The 13,963-nt window shown below is 39.1% G+C and overlaps 1 protein-coding gene across 5 annotated transcripts in view; it reads left to right on the plus strand.

The window, feature by feature from the left end:
* Positions 1–13,963, plus strand: part of FGF14 (fibroblast growth factor 14) — a 562,413-nt gene that overhangs the window by 323,955 nt on the left and 224,495 nt on the right. The window contains exon 1 of one of the 5 annotated variants that reach the window (XM_073212390.1): positions 9,062–9,084. The exons of the other annotated variants lie outside the window; for them this stretch is intronic. The gene's annotated coding sequence lies outside the window, so the exon portion shown is untranslated. Of the gene's footprint in view, positions 1–9,061; positions 9,085–13,963 lie in introns of those variants that run through there. 5 annotated transcript variants of the gene reach the window in all.

The following is a 13,963-nucleotide window of genomic DNA, read 5'->3' on the forward strand; positions in this document are numbered from 1 at the left end:
AGGATTTTTATAACAGAGTCACTGAATAGTATAAGAGGTAGAAAGAAGTCCTCTGTGGAAAAGAGAGAATAAAGCAAAAGTTGCACAGTCTGTATTACATTTTGGATTGCTTCCTCAGAATAAATCCCAGGAATAAATTAAATCAAATGCCTTAAAGCCAAAACGTCACTCACTGCCTGGTGTTCTAATGTGGTATCTTCTTTGGAAAGGAACTGATGCCTCTGCATAAATGCTTGTTTCTCCAAAGGCAGACCAGCCAGGATGGTTACTGAGGGATGATATGACTCAGGTCTGAGGTGATCGGGTTAATCAATGCAGGGAGGGCCGTTGATTCTGGGTAGGTAGAGACCGTCACTGAACTTGACTCTCAGATGGATATTAGGGGTTCACATTGGCTGATGGGTCATGCTTGCAAAAGGAGATTCTAGGCCCAACTTCTGCTCAAGCTTGGACTTAGTCTGTACACGGCAAACCTGACATGTTCACATCTGATCTGATAAAACAACTGGTTTCTGTGCCTGCATGGAACTGAGTAAACATAACATTCTGAAGTGACTCATCTCTTTTCTCTCCCCAAACATAAACCGGACTGATAGGAAATATCTGCAATAATTTAGTCCCTTTTCAAATATAAGCCTATTAGAAATTCCTTTCCCTTCTACTGAAGGCACTGGGTGCTTTATCTGCCAACTTGATGAGCAAATATGGTATATATTTACTTTTGCTGCAATAATGTGCCAGTCAAAGCAGAAGCAAGGGCTGCAAACTCCCTGGTGAAATCTGGAACTCAACTGAGCTTGACTCAGCTTGGCAGGTTGTCTGCAAGTGGGGGTAACAGTGAGTTACCTCCCTGGAGATGGAATGAGAAACCAGAGGGGCCGGATTTGGAACAATAAAAGCACCAGACACGGAGTTGGAAGGCTGAGCTCTGTTCGCCACTTGATCCCTAACTGGGTAGTGACTTTAGTTTCCCTGTTGAGTTTAATGTCTATTTTGACTCTACACACAAGCATTGGGAACATTTAACAAACCCATTGATCCCAGATCAATGCCATTTTTGAAACCAGAGGAAAGCCGGCATAGGAAAGGCAGACATGGCTCCTTCCCTTTTTGGACTGGAGTGTTTTCTATGTCATTGTCCCCATGCCCACATGAGCAGAAGAAAGCCAACTTCTGCAACAAAAACCAGCCACATGATTAAGACATCTTTGATGTAACTAAGCTTACACTGTGGTTCTTGTTCTGATTCTCATGGGAGTGGAACACACCTGTGTGCCTAGAATGGTACCACATGTGTGGGTCATTTGCTGCTTAGCCTGGCAGAGCTTAGAGTAACAGTGCGTGACAACTGCCACTACCCACAGTCTCATCTCTTTACTCCGGTACAAATACGGTCATTTTTTCCTGGGTGCCCAGGTGTGAGAGTATTGAAAAGCACCACGAAAGTAGATTATAAGCTCTTTGAGGGCAGGGTCAATGGCCATCTACTTTACCATGGCCCCTGAACCAGGTACAGCGTCTGACAGATACATAACAGACAAATACTGAATGAATGAAAACAAATTGGTCTTCGTAGAGGGACCGAGTCTTTTCTGGTAGACAGCACTACTAAGCTATTTCATAGGCCATGAGTGGGAAACCAGCAGGTTGAAGAAACAATAGCTAATGACAATAGAGTTTAACTTCTAGTCTGATATTTTGGAAGAGGTACTCCATGGGAAAAGTGACTTTAATTCATGAATATAAATGAATTTACAGTTTTAATCTACTTGTATGTAAACAATGGCCAAGAACTACTGTTACTGAGAGGCCACTACAGAGTAATGGTTAAAATCACAAGCTTTGAAGCCGGTGGAAAACCTCCTGGCTTGCGTGTTACCGGCACTGTGACTCTGAATGAGTTATTTAGACTTTCTCGTTTGATTTTTACAAATGAAAATACAAGTAGCAACTCCTCATCATCTCCCTCACCACCTTGACTGAGAATTAAATTATTCAATGTATGTAAAGTGTTGAAAACAACACCTGACACATAGGGAGCATTCATCAAATGTTGGCATGATTATTGTCGTGGTGTTGAGGCTGCCTTTAGCAGACCTATGACCCGGTGTTTTCTGTGGGAACTTAGGTATTTGTATAATCATCCAATGAGCAATCTTTTTAAAAAAATTTTTTTATTAAGGAATGATTGATGTACATTCTTATGAAGGTTTCACATGAAAAAACAATATGGTTACTACATTTACCCATATTATCATGTCCCCCGCCCCATACCCCAATGCGGTCACTGTCCAGCAGTGCAGCAAGATGCCACAGATCCACTATGTCCCTTCTCTGTGCTACATACACTGTTCTCCCCGTGATCCCCCATAGCACGTGTACTAAACAATAATACTCCTCGATCCCCTTCTCCCTCCCTCCCCACCCGCCCTCCCCCACCCCTCCCCTTTGGTAACCACTAGTTCATTCTTGGAGTTTGTGGATCTGCTGCCATTTTGTTCCTTCAGTTTTGCTTCACTGTTATACTCCACAAATGAGGGAAATTCCAATGAGTAATCTTTGCATGCATGTCTTAAAGACTCACCCTACATGCACCAAGTCATAGTATCAGTACAAGAGAAAAAAAATCTATCTGCCACATAAATTACTGAATTGTTTTAAATTCTGTTTCTTTAAAAAGCATCTCAAACTTACTAGGAAAGAACAAATACTTTGACTCTCTTCCATAATTAGCCATTCTTTCATTGTCAGTGGATCTGTGGCATCTTGCTGCACTGATGGACAGTGACTGCATTGGGGTATGGGTGGGGACTTGATAATATGGGTAAATGTTAGATGGGTTAGATACAAAAGGTGAAAAAGGGGGAAAGGCACAAATAGAAGAAAGAAAAATGGCTCATTGTATCCTCATGTGGCAGGAAGACTGGAAGGAAGTCCTGGCTCACAGTAAACAAGGATGGTCAGGAGTGTGGCGCTAGTTGTCTGTACATCTGAAGCCCCCACTGGGGGCTTAGAGAGGAGCGGGGACAGCGATCTGCCCCCCTAGGAGTCTTGTCTATGACGGAGCATCTGGCACTACCAGGCTGATCCAACACATGCTTCCCGGTGTCTCTGAGCTTAACGCTCCCTGGTTTTTCAGTCACAAGCTTCCTTTATGAGCATCCGTGAAGACAGATTTCCTCTCCTGGATTCTATCCCTCCTCTAGGACCAGCTATTATGCTTAGGAGGGTTTTCCTTATTTCTAATCATAAAGGATCACATATGGAAATTTTTCAGGTGTCCTTTTCCCAGAAATGTTCTGCATTTTTAAATGATCAAAATAATGTTTTGGCCATCATTTCTTTTAAATGTTTTCCACTTATTTAATTGTCCTGATTCTGCTATGACATGTAAATAAGGAGCATTCAACCTCCTTGATCTTTCTCCTTGGTTTCCATGACATCACATTTTGCTGGTTTTTCTCTTTGCTTCCTGACTCTGTTCTTCATCCCAACCCCACGTGGAACTCTCTCCCTATATCCAGCCCTGAACGTCTGCTTGAGGGTCTTGGCCCGCTAAGAATTCCTTGGTTTCTGCTCTCTTGGCTTGTGCTATTTTCTGTATGTAGATGCCTTTCCAACTTTCAGCTCCAACCCTAGGTTCTCACTCATATTTAGCTGATTCCAAGACACTTCCATAGGAATGTTCTAGCAAGTCGAATTATGAGAGTACATAATGGAGCACCATGCTCCTCTGACATCAGAGGTGTCATATGTGGATAAACTAAAGATCAGGAGAAGCATTCGTACTGAGAAATATAGAGAATAGTTATCAGGGGACTCAGGGATAAAAAACTGGGGAGAAAGCAGGGTCAGGGAGAAAGAGAGGGCCAGAAAAGAGGATCAGAAATGGCTCAGAACATTTATTTACTTATTCCAACTGTTATTTTCTCTCTTTCATCATTACAAAAAGAGCACAAACTTTTGGAAATCATAGTAAACTACAAATCTATCCACAATACAAGCACCTAGAGTTACTGGTTGTTAACACTTTGGTGTATAACCTTCCATACACACTCTTTTAAGTTGACAAATATTTGCATTCATAATGTAACCTGATTTTTAAAAAATATATCATAAACATCTTCACATGCTGTGAAATATTCTAGCATATGATTTTTGTATGGATAAACTGTGATTCCGCATACAGGTTTTATATAATTTATTTAGCAAATCCCATATTGTTGGAAGTCTGAGAAATTTAAGAGGGACTTCTAAGAAATCTAAGGACCCACTGAGTGACCCCATGGAGATCCCGCTTTGAGTCCATCTTCCAAGGCTAAGGCAGAGAGGGCATGTGATGCACGAAGGAGCGTCATGCCAGGAACCAGAGAGGGGCCTCCAGGCCTGGCACTTCGCTCACCATGTATAGGACCTGTGTAAGTTACAGCACATGTCTGGGCTGCTTTATTTCATCTGTAAAACTAGAATCTTGGGTTAGTTTACCTCTCACCTCCTCCCAGGTGACTCTACAAGACTGAGGATAATGCATGAAGAATAGTTGGCTGCATAGCTTGAGATTCTGATGGAAGTCCAGAAATATGGAGCTTGGGGCAAAGCTCCAGGAATGAGAGTGATGGTCGTCCCATTCACAAAGTAGCTCCCACTGATGAATTCTTCTGTCCCCCCAACCCCTTCCACCCTTCTTGCCACCCCCTTCCCACCCTTCTTCCACCAAGGAAAACTAGGTGCTTTTAGAGAATCTGTATGTTAACAGAATGAGATGAAAGAGCTATAAAAAGCAGAACGAGCTATGTTAGGTGACACTGTGGGTGACCTGCTTGCTTGCGGCTCCTTGGCCTCTAAGTGATTCTATGTATTGTTAGAGTACTTCATTTTCTTTGAAAACTACCCAGAAATTCAACTACTTATGTATTGATTTCTCTTAGTATTTCTTATCACTTGTAAACCCCTGTCACTGCTGATAAAGATTTTAAAATTTACATTCTCCTTTAACAAAATGTCAAATTATGAAATAAATACTTCAACTGTTTAGATAACAAAGTTAGGGATTTCTCATTGGTTCCTTTCTAAGTCATGCCCCAATATACCTCTCCCCAACTCCAGACTCTCCCCAACTCCAGACTCTTTGTCTCAGATATTCTGAGGAGCACAATTGAAAATCACTTAACAGAGTTAATAAATTATATGAATCTCTTAGAAGAGGAGCATTAAATTTTTTCTTTATGTAAATTTTTGGAAAAAAAATAAAATGAATGTTTACCAGATATAGGGTGTAAAGCAAGCCCTCTCTAATTGGTTCATGCTGTTGATGCAGGTAATTCTGTGGGGTAGGAAACAGAGGTGCAGACAGGTCCATGGCCACACAGCAGAGAAGAGATGCAAAGTACACTTTGCCAAACTCCCGCATACATGCACCAGTGGGAATCTCCAACCTGTGTGCAAATCTGAAGATCTGCTGTGTGGGGTGAGGGTGGAGGGACTTTTTGAAGGTCTTGGAGAGCAACTGTAAATGAATTTCAGGAATCCTTCAGAATGACAAAACAAAAAAATCAACCAATAAAGAACAAACTTGCATGATCTGATTTTCATTTAATACAATTTCCTTACATAATGAGGATGATCACACCCCTTACAAAAGTCCTGTTTGATAGCTCTTAGTCCAGTGGAATTAATCGCACCCCCCTCTCTAGTTTGTGTGATAAATAATATAATCCTTCCTTCTTTATTCCTCTTTCATAATTAAAATCTATATAGTCTTAGGTCAGAAGTCAATAAGAATCTAAGAGAGGACATTAATTCCCAAGGTTTGACGGTGCATAATTTTACCAAGACCTCTTCAGACAGTCTTTCACGTTGTCCCCATGTTGTCTTGCTAGTCACTGGAAGTCACAAGGCACATTCTCCTAATGATAACTTTCATTGTTTCCTGTTACATTTTTAATGCTCTTGGAAGATGAATTTACTTCTTTGAGCAGTGTAATGCAACTGAAGGAAATGGACTGTAACATTTTAATCCAATGAGGAAAGCAAAAAGGGCTTCTAGGTGTTTTAACAGTAGGTTAGAAAGTTGCCACCCTTACAAACAGAGGAGCAGTGATCTGTTTCCCTTGGGACCTACTCTCCCACCACCAAAACACTGATCCATATCAATTCCCTGACCGTGCTTCTCTCATGCTTCTGCTGCAGTTGTGCTGTAGCCAGTAATGCAGTGGTCTTCCCAGTGTGGTCCTTGGCCAGCAACATCCACATGGTTTGGGAGCCTGTCGGACCCATCCCAGGCCCACTGAATCAGAATCCCCAGGACTGAGGCCAGCAGCCTGCTTCAACAAGCCTTCCGAAGCATGTCGGGTCTGAGAACCACTGTTGTAATGCCACCAGCAGCCAAGTCAGCTGCCTCTGTGAATAAAGCAGTAGTGTTATAGGTATAAAATAATTTATTTTAAACTTAGTAAATAAGAAAGGACATCGTTGCCTTATGATATGTGGAGTTGATTGAAAATTGTGCGTATGGTAACTAATCACCTTGAGAACTCCTGAAACTAGGATGTCTGATAGTTTCAAGGCCAAAATAAAAGGAACACTCTTTCAATCAATTTTAATTAGGATCCACTGCATAGTGGGTACCATTCTAGAACTGAGGATTCAGTGATGGACAAGGTGAAGGCCCATCTCATGGAACAGTTTTTTTTTCTTCCTACTGGGGGTAGACAGACAATAAACATAGATCAAATACATCTGTGTTGGGTAGTGCAGAGCAACACGACTAGTGGGGGCACGTGCTGTGAAGTGCTGCGAGCCGATCCACAGGGTGAAGAGCGTCTGGGGCGGGGACAACTGCTAACTCAGCTGGCTGCAGACGCGCCTGGTCTGGAGGCATTTAAGTGGCGCAAGGGGTGAGCCATATGGTCTTGCTGGTGTCCATGGCAAAGGGCAAGGCAGGAGCACATGCTTAGAGGCAGGAATGTTCTGGCATCAGACAACACATTTACTAGGTGGTTTTATGGTTGGATACTGTGGGGTCTGTTGGTCTGTGTTTGGGCAGTGGAAGAAATTGCTTCATTAGTCATTTTGTTAACCAGCTTCCTTTTTTGGAAGGAGAATAAAGGAAACTCAGAGGAGATTGCCTAGAACATCAGGCGTCCCTTTTATTTTATTTATTGACCACTGATCCCTAACTTACTTGCAAAGTAGATTTGGAGGGGTGGTGGCTGCTGCATGAATTCATAAAGCTCCGTTCTCTCTTCTCAGACCTGCTCCTCTCTGTGTTCCATTCTGTAGGACAAGATCTCCACCAGGCCAGAAAACCTGAGTTATTAATTTCATCTCTTTATCACCTTCCCTCCAGTCTGACTTGAGTTGGGCGGTTGTTTCTCCTGGATGTTTCTGTGGCTACCTACTCTCTTTTTCTCTCTTTATTTTTACCTGGAATGTTCCAGCAACACCATAACTGTTCATGTCTCCAGTCTCTGTCCTCTCCAATTCACCATCTATTTTTCTACTAGAGTTGGATTCTGGAAACATGGACATTAGTCACAACCCTCCTCAGGAAGTTTCTCCCCTGACACAATGCCAAAGTCCCATGAATTCGGCCCCCAAATCCCAACCCTCTATAACCTACCTCAGATTACTTTTCACTCTCATGTCCTGAATATTCTACAATTTATACTGGTTCAAAACCCATATAAGCCATCTCTTCCTATCAGTATTCAAAATCCTTTTCACACGTCAAGGCCTAGCTCAAGACCAGCTCCTCCAAGCAGGATTCCCTGATTTTCCAACTAAAGAGGGTGCTCTTCTCAGTTCTACTGTGATAAGATAATTTTACTTCTGTTTAGTCCTTTGTCTTGTATTACAGTTGAGTGTTGACCCATCTGTTATCCCTCATTAGACTGTCACCTATTTTAGAGGGAGGAACTAGTGTTAGTCATTTTTATATCAATCCAATTCTTAGGACAACTTTATGCACACAAGCACAGTAGACCCTTGAACAACATGGGTTTGAACTATGCAGGTCCATTTATATGTGGTTTTTCAATAAATATATTGGAATTTTTTTTGGATATCTGTAACAGTTTGAAAGAATTTGGAAACTGCATAGCCTAGAAATATTTTAAAAATCAAGAAAAATTAGGTATGCCATGAATGCGTAAAATATATTCTTTTTGTTTTAGGATCATGCTGTTTACAAAAAGTCTTCATATATCCATTTTATCCTGAGTAGCGCACACACAAAACACACACACACAAATATATTTCTTTCAAAACATGATGGAAAACCAGAAAACTAGGTGAAGCTTTCAATGAATTTTTAGGAAATTACCACCTGTCCAGTATCTTTATGACCACTTTCACATGAGAGGTGATAACAGACATTATGACCTTTACTCTCACTAGCACATGTTTTCTTCAAGTTGCTGTAATTTCTTTTTATCTTGTGGTGATGATACCAGCACAAAGAACTTAAAGTAGAAAGATAGATGCTTATAATGGTCTTGAGATTTTATTAGTCATATATTGATGTGTCATGCCTAATTACATGACCCAGTTCATAACAGTGCTGTGGCAGGTCTTTTAATCATGGTGAGAATGTACCACAGAACACAGGCAGTTTTCAAATAACTAGGCAGTTGATTCGGGGGCAATAGTGTTTCCATGAGGAGTAACATGAAATATAATTGTACACTTAGCAAAACATGTTTATTAGCTCAGTTTTAATTTCACATGCTACTAATTTTATTTCCTACAGTTCCTATAAACCTCAGATTAATCCTCATTATGCAATTATATTATTGAGGAAGTAAAATAAACATTGCATGACTTGTGATTTATGGGCTTAAATGACTATTAGCTAACAATTTGACAATCTTTTATAACCCAAACCAGTTTCTCTGGAAATTAGAGTAAAACTAAGCAATAGCATCATACACAAAAGATCTTGTTATAAATTCAAAGAACAGAAATCATCAAACTCATTAACAGTAAGTTGATATTCTCAACTTGATTCTTCAGGCACCTTACAAGTTAAAATGTGGATTTTGATTAAGATCTTTGCTTCAAAGCCTACTCCAAAACAAATATAAGGTATGTAATAACATTAATTTGTCCATTGATTCCTTCTTCTGTTTATTATATGACTTTTAATCATTTATTGAACATACAGGAAAGGTAAAGAAAATATACACTAATTATGAGGTAACCATCACCTAGACTTAACAATTATTGGAGTTTTCTCCTATTTTGTCTCTTTCTTTATAAATAAACACACACACTGAATCATTTGAGAGTAAGTTTCAGGCACCATGGCATTTCGTTCCTTATTCCCATGTAACCACAATACCCTATCACTTGAAAGTAAAGAAGTAATTCCTTATTATCCTCTACTATCCAGCCTATATTCATATTTCCCCAGCTTAAAAATTTCTTTCACAGATTTTCTTCTCTTCCCTTTGACACTTTCTGCCCTCTCAAGTTTTCATTGAACATTTTATATGATTCTATTTTCTACCCTCTCTTTGGCTGTCAATTATACTTGTGGCTGTCCAGGAGTTTGCAACATAATTTACAAAGAATGTAAATCCACTTTCAACTACATTGTACCACTTCATGGACAGTGTAGGAACTTAAGAGTCCCTCCCTCCTGTCCCTTATGCCATTGCTCTCATTCATTTCACCAATCCATAACCTGAATCACCTGATACACTGTTACTAGTAGTATTTTGAACAGACTTTTATCCATTAATTAGATAGAAAAATATCAGACTTAATTTTCACTTACTCCTTCTCCAACTCTCCCTTTTTTTATGTAGAGTTGAATTGCTCACCTATATTATTTTCCTTTTCTCTGAAGAAATTGTTTTAACATGTTTTATGAGCAAGTCTCCCAGCAATAACTTCCCTCAATTTTTATTTGTCTTTAGTGTCTTATTTCTCCTTCACTTTCGAAGGATAATTTCATAGGATACAAATTTCTAGGTTGGTAGACTTTTTCTTTTAACATGTAAATGTTTCACTCCATTTTTCTGGTTTGCATGGTTTCTGAAGAGAAGTCTTATGTGATGCTTATCCCTGTTTCCCTGTAAGATTCCCGCTGTCCCTCCTGCCTCTGGCTTCTTTCAAGATTTTCTCTTTGTCTTTGATTTTCTGTACTTTAAATATGATATGCGCAGCTGTAGTTTTTTTTGGTGTTTATCTTGCTTGGTGTTCTTTGAAATTCCTGGATCTATGATTTGGTGTCTGTCATTAATTTTGTAAAATCTTTAGCCAGTATTATTTTAATTATTTATTTTATTCTTTTGTCTTTTTCTTTGCCTTTTAGTATTCTGAAAATGTGTGTTACACCTTTTGTAATCATGCCATAGTTCTTGGATATTGTTTCAGTTTTAAAAATCTTCTTTCTTTATAGTTTGAGAAATTTCTATTGATTTGTTTCATTTTCACTGATTCTTTTCTTGGCCAATTCATAAAAGGCATTCTTCATTTCTAGTTCAGTTTCTTTAGTTTTTTTTAAATAAAATTTCCTTTCATTCTCTCTTAGAGTTTCCATCTGTCTATATTTCCTATCTATTCTTGCGTGTCATCCACTTTTTTCATCAGATATCTTAAATTCCCAGTCTGATCATTCCAAACTCTCAGGCATATCTGTCATGTTCTAATGCTTGCCTTGTCTCTATAGGCTGCTTTGTAGCATGCCTTGTAATTTTTGTTGAAAGTACAAATGATGTATCAGGTAAAAGGAACTGTAGTAGACAGCCCTTTAATGGGAGTTTTTCTGTGTACCTGCCTAGGATTTAGGCTGTATTTACTGTATACTATAGCTTTGGTGTCAGGATCTAAATTTTCTCCTACTGTCCTTGTTTATGTCTCCCTGATGTCGCTGGGCTTCCCTAGAGACTTCTACTTAAATAAGTTGCAATTCTTTCAGTTATAACCCCCTCTTTTTATATAGGAACCCTATTAATATTGTGGTAAAGAGTAACAAGAGTCAGTGGTTCAGACTTTGTGTTTAGTGAGCCTGTGCCACTAGCTTGTGACCTTTACAAGTACTTCTCAACTGCTCTTCCTCCCACAGGTGATGTGGGAAGGGCAGAGGGGGCTGGAGTTGGTATTTCCCTTCCTCCACCTGGGTTATTATTTGGTAAAACCCAAATTGGTTGGGCTCTAGTAGAATAGTTTGGCTTGAGAGTAGGCTTTGTTACAGAGAACAGAGAGCTCTGGATATATTCCAAATGGTTACTTTTCCTCTTTCCCTCCATGAGGCACAAGGGAATTTTTTCTGAGAACCTTGTGGAACTCCTGGAAGTAAAATTCAGGGCAGTGTGCCCCACCCCCTTCCCAGAGTATTAAACCTTAAGCTAGTCCCCACTGAGCCTCCAGCAGTTCATGGGTCACAGGTGAAGCATCCTATCAGTACTGGCCCCATCTGTGGGCTCTGGTCCTGGATTTCTGCCCCTGATAAGATGTGATTCTCTGCCCCCACCTACCTCTCCAGTACTCAGGGAAACAGTCTGCCCTGTGGTCTCAATTCTCTTCTGGATCTAAGAAGAATTGATGATTTTAAGTTTATTCAACTTTTTCTTATTGTGAGGATGGCAGTGACAACTTCTAAGCCCTTGATATGTCCGATTAGAAACAGGAAGTCCATAAATTTTCTGTGTTTGACTCAGGAACCAAACAGTGTCGCACATTCAATTGGTTATTGTGCCCCTATAGCCACCTTAATCTGGAAACAATTCAACTGAACTCAAACTTGTTTAAAAATCTCAGTGTAAATTGAACAATATCAGTTTTACATTATGATTTTGTCAGATTATTTCCTTTGATGATGTTGCAAAAAAAATTCAAGAATATATTGGATTTGGGTGATGGTTACACAATTCTGTGAATTACTAATAACATTGATCTGTATACTTCAAGTAGGTGAATTTTATAGTATGTGGATTGTATCTCAATAAAGTTATTTTTAAATGTACTGAGTATGTTATTAATTCTGATAAATTAACTTTCTGTGAAAGATTCATAACAACATTTTGTAATTGCAGGTTAAGGAGGTGCATTAGTGTTAATGTAAGTGTATTAGTATTGTTTCTTTTCCTTTAAATTTGGATTCAACTGTGCTAAAGGTTCAGCTGATTTTACTTAAGTTACCTTTCTTGATAACAAAAACTTTGTGAAGTGTGTTTTATCTTAATGCAACATGTGGAAAACTGAGACTCTAAAAATAATGTAATTAAGATCACATGTCTCCTAATGAACTGGGATTGATTTTAACCATTTTCTCTGGTTACAATGTTATTTGTAATTCATTGATGATGCTGTCTATCTCTCCTTCCCACAGTTCTAGTTCTAAGCCAGCATCCCCAAAGCCCTGTGCAGAGCCAGCCCAGTACAGGCACTCAGAATCCTACACTAATGTAGCTCCAAGACAGTCAGCCTTTAGTCTCATCGTCCTGTCACCTCTGAAGTACACTTAATAAGCAAAAATCTAGAGTAACATATGAAAAGGTTTTCTACCCCCACCCTCCAAAATTACTGTTGAAAAGCATGTTAGGCACCTAGGCCCAGGCACTAAGTTGTGCATCAGTGCGCTGGCTCAGGGACAGCAAGTAGGAGTCACCTTGCCTGTGAGCTGATCCATTCAGTCTGTAGGGGCTGCCTCTGGGTCTGTGTGAAGGGGGCCAAAAGAGGTTTCCTGAGTCTGCGTATTGGGGAGAGGCAGCCCTCAAGCCCTCTATTTGCCAGCCCTTCTCTGAGTGAGGCTCCTGTTTGTGAAATGTGGACCTAGATGAAACTCCAGTTGTGCTTCTCATTTGTGTTCTGAGCTATACCGCGTAATATTTTAGGTCACCACAGCTCATGTGATTTTGAAAAGCTATTCTCAAATAAAAGGTCCACAAAGAGTATTTGGAAGAAACTGTGAGACAGCTCTCTTAGGGTCTAATTTATTAATCTTATTATAAATCTGGCTTGTGTTTGGGATGAGTAATAGAAAGAACTTGGCAAGCATTTATAGCTAGAAGTTTTCAGTGAAATAACTTCAGGATGATGTCCAAAAGGATGAAAAAATAGGTGCAGTGAGATAGCTAATTAACTCTTTCAGGTGGCACCATAATAGAAAACCCAGTTAAAGCCCATAAATGTTATTACAGGGAAACTTCTGAGGCTTACTTTACCTGTCTACCAAGAAGCTTAAGACTAAAACATTTTCATTAATTAAAAATATCACTGAACCCATAAAAAAATGAACCAAATTGATGTATTAGTAAACTTCAAACCAATAATTATATATTTACATACATAAAAATACATATACATGGGTACGTGGCATGGTCTACCTAAGCTTTATTTATTAAAGGAATAGCTACAGAAGTTCATCAATCAGTTAATTATCCCTATCTAATGGATTTAGAAAAATAGTCACTGTGAAATTGACCAAGACTAGTCCAGTATATATGAAGTGGGAGAAAACATGTTATGATCTAGGAAACCAAATGTACAATGTCCTTCTTTACAATCTATATAGAATTCCCTATAATCATGCCAAAAATCAAAATTCATAGATAATCATTTAGTAGGTAGGAGGTGAAGATGGAAGACTTAAAAACCCACTTGACAATTTTATTGTAAATTGGAGCTTAAAAAAATTATAAATTAAAATTAACAACTTTTTGTACATTGAATATAGTGAACTTTACAAATAATGTATTCCAGAAGGGACTGTAAGTTGCTTGACTATTTTAAAGCCTATTAACTCCTTCCTGTATATACAACTCTTTTGAAAAGGCAAGTTTGAAGTGATTTAAGTGATTATCAAAAGATTCTTTTTAAATCACTGAAGTGTCAGAGAGATCAAAAGACCAAGGAAGATTGTTAAGAGTTATCTAAGAATCGTTTCTAAAGCAATCAGTGCAATTCAGACTTTGCCTGACTTTGGGGAGTCAGATTCAATGTGATACACTCAGAT

The sequence above is a fragment of the Manis javanica genome, chromosome 9, assembly GCF_040802235.1.
Source record: "Manis javanica isolate MJ-LG chromosome 9, MJ_LKY, whole genome shotgun sequence".
NCBI classification, from domain to species: Eukaryota; Metazoa; Chordata; class Mammalia; order Pholidota; family Manidae; genus Manis; species Manis javanica.